General features: G+C 47.4%; 1 protein-coding gene across 3 annotated transcripts in view; it reads right to left on the reverse strand.

Annotated features, from left to right (window-relative positions):
• The window catches only part of LOC111154629 (kinesin family member 1B), a 142,252-nt gene extending 140,972 nt beyond the window's left edge, over window positions 1-1,280 (reverse strand). For all 3 annotated transcript variants that reach the window (XM_022514365.1, XM_022514364.1, XM_022514366.1), the window contains exon 1: window positions 1,224-1,280. The gene's annotated coding sequence lies outside the window, so the exon portion shown is untranslated. The remainder of the gene's footprint in view (window positions 1-1,223) is intronic.
• Window positions 1,281-12,137: the final 10,857 nt, after the last annotated feature.

The raw sequence follows: 12,137 nt of genomic DNA on the forward strand, positions 1-12,137 counted from the left end.
AGAGATATGTGAGCAAGGGATCTGTTGACAATCTAATTCCAGCAACCTCCAGATTCCACAAGGATGACAACCTGCACCCTCAGAAACACTGCTGCGTGCCTCTCCCACTGTCGGAATATGCCAGGCTACTAAACCCTGCACGGTGAGCTACTCTGAAAATCCACCCATCCAACGCAATACACTAACTCGAAGCCTCCGTCGCGGTAAACCGGCCTTAGCAACCCTCGGGTCTGCCTGTGTGCTTGTAAGGGATCACCATCAGGCCTCCACGTCCAGAGCCCCGGCCGCACAAGATGAACAGAGAAACACCGGATTTCACCCCAACAGGAACGGAATCTTGAAGGCACTTGAGCACAGAAGCTCATTTAGCAACTGACCAAGGACAAAAAGTGATTCGGGAGTTCAATCCTGGTTTTAGGGCCGGACTGAGTTGTGTTGTATGAACAATGACTGGCTTGCTCGAGCAGGCTCCCAACCCCCACAACTTGGCTTCTGGCGCGGCCAGTCACCCTGAAAGCTGCCAGGGCTGTCACTCGGTGCCTTCCAGCAACCGGGCTTGGCTGCTAAAGGATTTGTCAGATCATCCTCCCAATATGGCTGCCAGAGTAATCCCGGGCTGCTCCACGCCGAGACCAGAGCAGCCTTCCCCGCGGCTGGCCGGCATCCCACACGCCCCCTCCCTTCGCATCGCGCCCCCCTCCCCGGTCCTCGCGCCGTCGGCTTCCCCTCGGCCCCGCCAAGCCCCTGCCTACCTTCATCTGGCAAAAGGGCACAACCCCGTTCCCAGGCTCGGCTCCGACGCCGACCACAGCGGGGGCGAGGGGGTGGGGGACCCGGGAACCCGGGGCTTCAAAGCGCCCCGGCGTCCGCCGCCCGGAGCTGCAGAGTGCGCGCCCGGCGCCCGCAGCCCACAGCCGCCGCCCGGCCGCCCGCCGGCCGCGGCCCGAGTCCGGAGGCTCAGGGAAGCCGAGGGCTGGTGCGGGGCACTGCGGGCGACCCAGCAGGCCACTGCACCCGAGGCCCGGGCTCGCCCTCCCGGGAGGGTCCCCCGCCCCGCCCCGCGCCCCGGTGGGGCGGCGCGACTCTCGCCCGGCCCGGAGCTTCCTCCGCTCGGACCCCGCCCGGCCCCGGACCGGTCTCCCCTCCCCCCAGGGACCCCCCCTCCTAGCCCCGGCGGCCGCGGCGCCAACGGCCGCCCGCCCCCCCCCCCGCCCCCGCCTTACCTCAGCCGCGCTGCGGACCGACGGGCGGACGGACGGGCCGGGTCAGCAGGCGCCGCGGCGCGCGGGGGGGCGGGGGGCCCGACACCGACGCTCCTCAGCGCGAGCAGCGGCAGCCGCGAGCCATAGGGCGCCGCTCCGCAGCCCCATCACGCAGCGGCCCGGCCCCGCATCGAGGGCCGCGGCGCGGGGAGGGCGGGAGCGCGGGAGGCCGGGCCGCGAAGACGACCCGACGGTGGCAGCTGCGGCGGACGGGGAACGACTCGGACTCGCGCTGGCGCCTCCCAAGGCTGCCGCCGTCTGACTGACCCGCGTCGGTCCTCGCGAAGCTCCGCCCGCAGCCGCCTGCGCCGGACACCGCCCCGAGCCCGGCCGCCGCTCGTCACCTCGGCCCGCCCCGACGCCTGCGATTGACGCGGGAGGCGACCAATCGGAGCTTAGAGTTCGGGGCGGCCGGCCAATCGCAGGATGAGCCAGAGAGGGGACGGGGCGAGGAGCTGCGGAGATGCCGGGGCGCCTCCTGGTGGCACGGACGCCCGCTCAGCTGCGGGGGTGCGGGGCTGCGGGGCTGCGGGGCTGGGGAGGCCGGCGACCAGAGTCCCCTCCGGGGTGACCCGCGAAGGACGTGATTCGGCAGCGGTCGCGCTCGGCCCACCTGATGATCCGCCTTGCAGGGGAACAAAGCTTGGCCAAGTGGGGCGGGGCGGGACTGGGGGGCCTGGCGCCTGCGGAGGGGCTGAGAGGGATATGGGAGGCGGCCGGGTGTGCAGTCATTGTGCGTTTGGAAAGCTGCTCGCTCGGTGAAGCCGCCAAACACGGCGCAGTCAGGACTGAAACACGCAAGGGGATGAGTGTATTATCCCGCAGCAAGCGTCCCTGCCTATTCTTACCGAGCCCGATCACAACACCTCCCACACGCCACCTTGGGAGAAAGGGAGGAATGAGTAATGGAAAAGCATGACTTAGTGGGCATTCAACTCGTCTCTTTGGGAGACCGGGTAAGGACCGTGAGTAAAAGAGCAAAACGCTTTGTATCGTCCCTGAGCTAATGACCCGAGCTCCCCTCCGGGACATGCCCTTGAAGGAGGGTTGTTGGGATTCAGCAGCCCGAGCAACACGAGCACTCTAGTAGCGATTTTCCGAAAATCAGATTTAGATTCAGCTCAGAAGGAAAAGCCCACGACTGTTCACGAGCGGTCCAGTTCAGTACCTAGTGAAATAAAATACTCAACGGCATATATGTGCAATTATCAATGTCAAATGCCGTTACTTTATAAGGTGTGAGATGCTTTTTTATTTCCTAACAGTAAACTTGGATTTCCCCCCCTGAATTCAATATGGGTTTGGTGTTTTACTTATAAGCAGATACTAAAACATCAAAATTAATTTCTGACACTAATGATTTTGGAAAATCTGCATCCCCACTAAAGTCGTCATACGCTCCATCCAGTCAACATTTATCGAACATTTCTCATTTTATTTAGAATTTAAACTCCACCCACCCACAAAAGGATTTGACATAACTTCCATGGAAGCATACACGGAATAAAATTGTATAGCATTAACATAGGAGTAAGATTAATATTAAAAAAATAATAATAAGAGGCTATAGGGTGGGAGAGAAAGGCTGTATGAATAAGCCCAGTGCATAGAAAGGAAATGAATATTAAAAACCAGAGTCAGGGAATGTGCTACCACCGAGCACAAAACTCAGCTCCCAGCTCCCTGAAATCCAGAACAAAAATGAAATTCCAATGGGTTAATGAAGAGAAGCTCATCAAGTCATCAATAGATACCAAGTTGTTCCTAGGTTGGAACTCTTTGTATAAGCACTATGATAAGCACCATGGAGAGTTACAAAAACCTGGATGGTAGGTAGTAGTATTGTTTGAGCTCCCAGAGCTCAGTCTAAAAAGAATCTAAAACTGAGTGAAGGGAATGTGGTGGTAATTGTCACTGAAATTAAGCAAAAGCATACCGAGAAGGGTCAGTAGAGGCAGGTAAAGGCTGTTCTAGGTTTGAAGGCCCAAATAGCCAGCTCTGCATAAGCCTTTGACCCTTTGATAGATGAAGTTACTCTGCAGGGTCATTCAATTTCTCTGTAATATAAATGACAGATTTTGAACAAAGGCACCTTTTAAGAGCTGTCAAGTTCTTGAAAATTGAATTTAGCCATGGCCCCATTAGGTTATCCCTGGAACGCAAGAAAATAATGACATCAAAAGATCTATTAATGTGATGCATGTGCCCACGCTACTACAACTAATAAGGTTTCTGGATACAAGACCAATATACAAAAATCCAAAGTCAGTAAGAATAGCAAATTAGAAAATGTGATTTTAAAAGATCCCATTAAATCATTAAATTTGGCAATAAAATTATAAAATATGGAAGGTTCAGTTGACAAAAAATGAGCAAGACCCTTATGGAAAAAATTTTATAGCTATATTGGTGAAACACTTCAAGAATACCTACGTATCATAGCAACATTATCCTAGATCTCCTGAGACAGGGGAAACAAAAGTAAAAATAAACTATCAGGACAACATAAAAATAAAAAGCTTCTTCATAGCAAAGGAAACAATCAACAAAACTGAAAGACAACCTCTGAATGGGAGAGATATACCTGATAAGGAGTTAGTGTCCAAAATACATTAAGAACTTAAATAAAATGGGCAGAAGCCATGAACAGACATTTCTCCAAAAAAGACATATATAGGGGCACCTGGCTGGCTTAGTTAGTAGAGCTTTTGACTCTTGATCTCAAGACTGTGATCTCATGCCCCATGATGCATGTGGAGATTGCTTAAAAATAAAATCTCTTAAAAAAAAATTTAGAGGGGCGCCTGGGTGGCTCAGTGGGTTAAGCCGCTGCCTTCGGCTCAGGTCATGATCTCAGGGTCCTGGGATCGAGTCCCACATCGGGCTCTCTGCTCAGCAGGAAGCCTGCTTCCCTCTCTCTCTCTCTCTGCCTGCCTCTCCGTCTACTTGTGATCTCTCTCTGTCAAATAAATAAATAAAATCTTAAAAAAAAAAAATTTAGAAAAAGAAGACATCCAGATGGCCACCAACACATGAGAAGATGTTCAACATCACTCATCATCAGGGAAATACAACTAAGAACTACAGTGACATAGGGGCCACTCGGGTGGCTCAGTTGGTTGAGCAACTGCCTTCGGCTCAGGTCATGATCCCGGAGTCCTGGGATCGAGTCCCACATCGGGCTCCCAGCTCCATGGGGAGTCTGCTTCTCCCTCTGACCTTCTCCCTTCTCACTCTCTCTCTCTTTCTCTCTCAAATAAATAAATAAAACGTTAAAAAAGAAAAAAAAGAACTACAATGAGATATCTCACACCTGTCAGGATGGTTAAATAAAAAAAACACAAGAAACAAAAAGTACTGGCAAGGTTGTAGGGAAAAAGGTTCCCTCATGTGATATTGGTGGGAAAGCAAACTGGTGCAGCCACTGTGGAAGACAGTATGGAGTTTCCCCCAAAATTAAAAATAGGATTACCATAGGATCTAGTTATCCCACTACTGGGTATTTACCCAAAGAATACACAAACACTAATTCAAAAGGATATATGTACCCCTATGTTTATTGCAGCATTCTTTATAACAGCCAAATTATGGAAGCAGCCCACATGTCTATCAACTGACGGATGAATAAAGAATACATATATGTATATACACATACATGCATACACACAATGGAACATTACTCAGCCATAAAAAAGAGTGAAATCTTGCCATTTACAACAACATGGCCAGATCTAGAGAATATAATGCGAAGTGACAGAACTCAGTCAGAGAAAGACAAATCCCACATGATTTCACGCATATGCAGAATTTAAGAAACAAAACCAACAGCGGCGGCTGGCTGGTTCAGTCAGCAGGGCATGCAGCTCTTGATCTTGGGGTCATGAGTTCAAGCCCTAGGCTGGGGGTAGAGTTTACAAGAAAGAAAGAAAGGAAGATAAAGGAAAGAAAAGAAGGAAGAAAAAGAAAAGACTCTTAACTGTAGAGAACAAACTGATAGTTACCAGAGAGGAGGGGAGTGGAGGGATGGGGGACATAGATGAAGGAGATTAATAGTGCACTTCCTGCGAGAAGTACTGAGTAATGTATAGAATTGTTGAATCACTACATTGTACACTTGAAGCAAATGTAACAGTGTATATTAATTATACTGGAATTCAAATAAAATGAAATAAAAATAAAATAAAATCAGGGCACCTGGATGGCTGCCTTCCGCTTGGGTCATGATCCCTGGGGCCTGAGATCCTGTCCCACATTGGGCTCCTTGCTCAGCGGGGAGCCTGCTTCTCCCTTTCCCTCTGCCCCTCCCCCCACCTTGTGATTTCTCTCTCAAATAAATAAATAAATAAATCTTTTTAAAAATAAATTAATTAAAATAAAAATTCATTTATCACCAGAAAGTCAAGGCAGAGATAGTCCTTATTTTTGGACAGGAAGAAAATATGAAGCTGTCAATCCTCTCCAGGTTTAATCTATAAATTTAATGTAATTTCAATGAATACTGCAACAGGACTTTTCATGGAATTTGACAAGGTGATGTTAAAACTAAATAATAAGTCTATTCCATGTCCATTTAAAAAAATTCGTATGCTAGAATGAAGCCAGGATTATCCATGACAATTTTTAAGAACGAGATGTGGGGACTTGCCCATAAGTTAGCAAGATTTTCTGTAACATCATTCTAATTAGAATTCTCTTGCATTGGCACAAGAATATACAAGTCCAGAAATGGAACAGAATAAAGTCCAGACCACACGCATGTGGTAACACAACATATGACAGCATTGGTATTACAAATGTCTGTTCAGTGGGAAAATGGTAAACCATACATGATAATAAATGATGCCGGAATAATTATTTAACTATATGGTTTAAAATGTGCTCCTTATACCATATAAAAAATAAATTTCAGGTGGAATACAAACCTGAATCAGAAAAACAAAGCTTTAAATATTTTAGTAGAAGATATAAAATATTTTATGATGTTGAGATAAAGAAATACATTTTTTAAAAGTTTTATTGAGGGGCAGCTCTGGGTGGTTCAGTGGGTTAAAGCCTCTGCCTTCGGCTCAGGTCATGATCCCAGGGTCCTGGGGTCAAGTCCTGAGTTGGGCTCTCTGCTCAGCAGGGAGCCTGCTTTGTCCTCTCTCTCTTCCTGCCTCTCTGCCTACTTGTGATCTCTCTCTCTGTCAAATAAATAAATAAAAATAAAAATAAAATAAAAATAGAAGTTTTATGGATTTACTCTATTGTCTTAAGTAAACTCTACACCATCATGGGCCTCAAAATCACGACCCCAAGATCAAGAGTCACATGCTCCACCAACTGAGCCAGCTAGGTGGCCCCAATGAAGAAGAATATTTTTTTTCTGAAGATTTTATTTATTTATTTATTTGACAGACAGAGATCACAAGTAGGCAGAGAGGCAGGCAGAGAGGGAGGGGGAGGCAGGCTCCCCGCCGAGCAGAGAGCCCAACGTGGGGCCCGATCCCAGGACCCTGGGATCATGACCTGAGCCGAAGGCAGAGGTCCGAGCCCACTGAGCCACCCAGGTGCCCCAAAGAAAAATATTTTAAAGAAGAAACAAAAACCACTAAACAAAAAAGACTGATGAACTTGACTATAATTAAACACACACACACACACACACACTTCTATACAATAAAAGATCCCATGAAACAAAGCAAACAATAAGCCATAGGTTAGACAAATATATTTACAACACATATAACCAGTGTTCAGAATATATAAAGAAATCCAATCAATTTACAGTAATATAAACCAATATGAAAAATACAAGCAACCTAACGAAAAACAGGGCTCAAAAGACCATGAGTAGGCAAATTCAAAGAAGAAAGAATGGAAAGACACTTAAATCATGGAAATGAGAGACCATGCCAAATGCATCAAATTGCCAGCAACGGCAAGCATGACAGCACCCGGTGATGGAAGAGAAGGCAACGGAACAGCGATTTTGGAAAATCTGTTAACAGCCAGAAAAACAGAAGATGAGGACAGCTCTGTAAGCCAGGATGCCAGTACATACTCTAGGGAAACTCTTGCACAGGTGAGTGAGGAAACAGTTCCAAGAATGCGATCTTTCCGTTGTTTGCGATAGGGAAAAATCAAAACGCCCATGGACCAAAGAACGGATGAATCGGTTGTGAGAGGGTCATAGGAGGGAATACTGGGCAACAACTAAAATTAATGCAGCAGTCAGGGCCCAGTTAGAAACCACAGTAGTCATGACAAACACAGGTTTAATGGAGGAATTGGTTATGCAGATGTCCCAAGCTTGGAGAGAAAAAAATAAAAAAGGAAGAAGGGATGATAATTCTGAGACTAGAAACTGCAGGAAGGTGCTAAGCTCCTAGCACTGGGAGAAAAATGAGGATGGAGTGTTCTGGAAGGGAGGAGACTGAAGTAGGGGCCAGGATTGGAGCTGGGGGGCTTGGTGTGGGGTGGGGGGGTTGGGGGAGTAGGGGGCTTGGGGCAGGGAGGAGAGGGGGCAGTATTAGGAAAAAGCACCAGAAGATGGGACGCCTGGGTGGCTCAGTTGGTTGGGCCACTGCCTTCCGCTCAGGTCATGGTCCCAGGGTCCTGGGATCGAGTCCCACATTGGGCTACTTCCTTGGCGGGGAGCCTGCTTCTCTCTCTGCCTCTGCCTGCCACTCTGCCTGCTTGTGCTTTCTCTCTCTGACAAATATATAAATGGATAAAATCTTAAAAAAAAAAAAAAAAAAGCACCAGAAGAAGGGAAAGAGCAAGACAAAGGAAAACTAAGACTTCCCTCCTCCTTTCCATGTCTCCTACTGGAAGAACCCAAAGGGAAACTGACTGGCAAAGGAGCTTGAGGAATAAAACAATATCAAGGTGGGGGGGGGGGCACAGGGCCGAGGAAGAGTAAGCAAACAGCTAGCGCAATGACTAAATCTCAAAAATATAAAGCTGGGCAAAAAAAAAAAAAAAGGTAAGAGTTGCAGAATAATTTGTGCATAAAGTTTGAAAACATGTGCAGAGGAACAGTGGAGCACCCAGGACCACATCCCTGCAGAGTCAAGTAGGAAAACCCGCACGGACAATGATCATCAACAAATTCAAGACAGAGGTTCCCCTAGGAGAGGGGAAAGAAAGGAAGCAGCAAACAAGACACAGAAAGCTTCAACGGTCTCTGTAATATTTTATTTCGGCGGGGGGGGGGGGGGGGGCGTGGGGAGACACTGGATGGAAATGGTCAGAGAAAGGGGAGGGAGCGGTGGGATGAGTGCATCGGTGGGTGCCCGTGATGTTCGTCTCTAGAAGGCCTGTTAGAAAATATTTCATCATTTAAAAATGGTCCAAAGGCATCCCAGCTGCGCTCCCACCAGTAATCCTCTGCGAAGCTGGATCCGAGGGGCCAGGACTCACCCGTGGCAGCTGGGCCAGCCGGAGGGGCTGAGTGAGTGGGAGGCCAGAAGCCATAATCCTCTCTCTGACCTGGTTTTAAGACGCTCTCATCCCCACAGCCTGCCCTGCGAAAGGTCTACCTCTTGGCCATTTGACTCAGAGAGGCCGTATTCCTTTAAAGCTGCCACATGCCGCCACTTGCGCTGATGAAAATGTAGGGAGAATGAAGACCGCAGTCCCCCGCAGGACTGTCCTTGCCCATAAAGAGAATTATCTGCTGGGTATTTTCACCCAGGTCGGGTAGCACATGTACTTAAGTCTTGGCTCATGTTTCGCATTTAAAAATAGGAATTGCTTATATGTTTGGACCTGCGAGGCTACTGTGCTGAAGCTGGAAAGTATCTGTTTTTTAATACAAAGTCCTTGTAAATATTAATGAATGTCCCTTTGATAGACGTGTGTGTGTGTACAGGTTGTATTGAACACTGTATTAAGTAACAAAGATGCGGAGCTGGAGACAAATCAATAAAGGCTCTGGGTTTTTTGGGTTTTTTTTAGTGAATACTTAGGAGGCAATCTGACCTAACTCATTAATATTAAGTTACAGTGACACGACTTCTGCTGAGGTTATGTGGAATCGGAGAATCAAAAGGGGAAGATACTTTAGCACGGGTTCGTCCTCCGGGTCAGGAAACTGATGAGCACAGCAAAGTCTCCAGTTCGCTGAGGACTGATTTTTTTTATTTGGTGGCTTCAACGACCCAGAATCCAGAAGGGAAAAGAAAGGAAAATCAGCCAAAAGAGATGTCATAAAACTCATGCTTCTTACTCATTTGAAACGTTCCTCAAGCCTGTCTTGTTCCTTTTCACCACGAATTCTAACAAGCCCGAGTGCCTGAATTCTTTGCTAATGAGATTGATAGGCACAAATAGGAAAGGGGAAAGTAGGGGAATGAGCTGCTGGGAGAAGCGAGCCTTAGTCCAACAGAGATTAAAAAGTTAAAAAACATGTGTAGGATCTCAGAAAACATAGCCACCTGACAACGTTCGGATCCAAATGACTTCTGGCTATCTCCCAAAGCCAGATGAATACAAAAAGTGAATCCTGAGACTGCCCAGAAGAGTCTGCAGGATAGAAATGCAAATCTGGAAAGGTAATTTCAAAAATGTGTGGAGTAGGACAAAGCTTACACTTTTGAAAAGGAGTTTCTAGTCTTCTCGGGAAGCCTTGAAGAAAAAAAAAAAAGTTTCAGCCTGGATCACATTTTCTGAAGTCCCTAAAGCCAGTAGCAAAATCAATGGGTGTCACTTTCTTTTCTTTGCCTCCTATGTTCAATTATACTGAACTGAGTATCAGTTTATAAGGAATATATACATCACCATGAAATTAAAAAAAAAATGCTGAGGTCCCTGTGGCGAATATCAAACACGGTAACATGCAGAAATAATGAATCAAGAACCAAACACTGATATTTGATATTTTTGTAAAGACTAAGAAAATGAGAAATTTTAATTTTGTGTGTTCCCTTAGTTCCCAGCGATTAGTGCAAGGTTTTGTTTTAATCAGCTGTTGGCGCTTTGCAAACACAGTCAGCTATAATCAGCCTGTCTGGCTGTTTCCCCTGGTCATGACTGGGGACCTATCATTTCAGCCAGATAAGAATACTCCGCATGGGTTCCCCTCTTCTGAATTGCAGTTTATGTATATATCATTTTTCTGTAACAGGCATTTTTTACTAATCAGGAACAACCTTGTATCAATTAACTTTGGTCTTCAAGCCATGATTAAAGAAACCAAATTGTTGTTTCTGGGAATTGCAGTGACAGATGGCCCCGGAACACATGGGCAGAACATGGTGCCTGAAATGGGCTTCCTACGGCTGTGGAGAGTCCAGACGCCAGGAGCGATGCCTGGGACATGAGAATAGGGAGGATCTGGGCAAAACGGAGAGCTGGGAGCACAGTGCCCGCAGCTGACCAGTGCTCAGGAGGGTCAGGGTATCTTAAATAACCCCGCCATTTCCACCATTCCCAAATCCCCAGTCCAAGGAGACGGTCCTGAAGACATAGCCCTCTCCAAAGCTCCAGCTCTCAGCCAGTGTCTCAGGGAAATTGTATTTTCTTACTCCCGCTTACAGGATAACCACTTGAGATGAACACATAACTCAGGCTGAGAAAGCATCTACTGGGAAGAGGGAGTAGAGCGGGGTGGGCGCACCTGGTCTTTATAGTCCAACTGTCTGGATTCTGAGTCTATCACTTGCTGTGTGCCTTGAGCACATAACCCGCCCCCACCCCTGCGGTGTCCTCATGTCTACAGTGGGAATGAAGATACTACCTAGTTCACGCTTCACATTGACTCTTTATTCTCGCTCTCCTTCTCTCTCCCCAAGTGATCCCTGTCATCCCTTTCCTTTGGTTTCCCTATCTACTGATTATAGAATCATAGTAACTGAAATGTTACAATGAGGGGCACCTGGGATTGGGATGTCAGATAAGCGTCTACCTTCGGCTCAGGTCATGATCTGAGAGTCCTGGGATCGCGCCCCGCATTGGGCTCCCCACTCAGTGGGGAGTCTACTTCTCCCTCTCTCTCTTTTTCTCTCTCTCTCAAATAAATAAGTAAATTCTTTAAAAAAATAAAAAATAAAATAAAATGTTACAATGAGGGTGCCTCAGTTGATTGGGCATCCAGCTCTTGGTCTCAGTTCAGGTCTTGATCTCAGGGTCATGAGCTCAAGCCACACACTGGGCTTCATGCTGGGTGTGCAGCCTACTTTAAATGAATGAATGAATAAATAAATAAAATGCTACAACCCAATAAATCTGCTTCATTCTAGCGAGGGATCCTGGGCAATTCAATGCCTCTAGACTTCAGTTTTTAACCCGTATGTCAGATTAGATGAATTCTAAAGTGTGAGCAGGTCCCACTATCTCATCTCAGCATTCTGTGCTTACTGGACTTTTTCATCCTCTCCAAGAGAGGGGAAGAAACCAAGTAGATGATGATGGTAGGGGTAGGGATGATGGCAGCTGATTATTTACCGAGAATGCATGCTAAACCAAGAACTACGGGAAGCATTCCATGTTCATTGCCTCATTTAATCCTTGCCCTGGTCCTGTAAAAGTGGCACTTTTATTGCTCCCATATGAGGAAACTTAGGTTGTGGGGGGCTGAAAAATGGCCGCCCGGTGATACCAGGTCCTTATCCCTGGAAACTGTCAATGTTACCTATAAGGAAACAGGGTTTTTGTAGATGTGTTAAGGATTTTAAGATACGGGGATTATCCTGACTAACCCGATTGGCCCTCACTGCAATCCTATGTATCCTTATAAAAGGGAGGTAGAGGGAGATTTGATGGCATGCACACACGCACGTGCACACACACGTGACGATGGCAGTGTGACCACAGGAGGCAGAGCCTGGAGGGATGCAACCTGGAGCCTAGGAACACCAGCAGCCTCCAGAAGCTGGAAGAGGGAAGAAACAC

The sequence above is a fragment of the Enhydra lutris genome, unplaced genomic scaffold (assembly GCF_002288905.1).
Source record: "Enhydra lutris kenyoni isolate GAN:26980312 unplaced genomic scaffold, ASM228890v2 scaffoldscaffold38, whole genome shotgun sequence".
NCBI classification, from domain to species: Eukaryota; Metazoa; Chordata; class Mammalia; order Carnivora; family Mustelidae; genus Enhydra; species Enhydra lutris.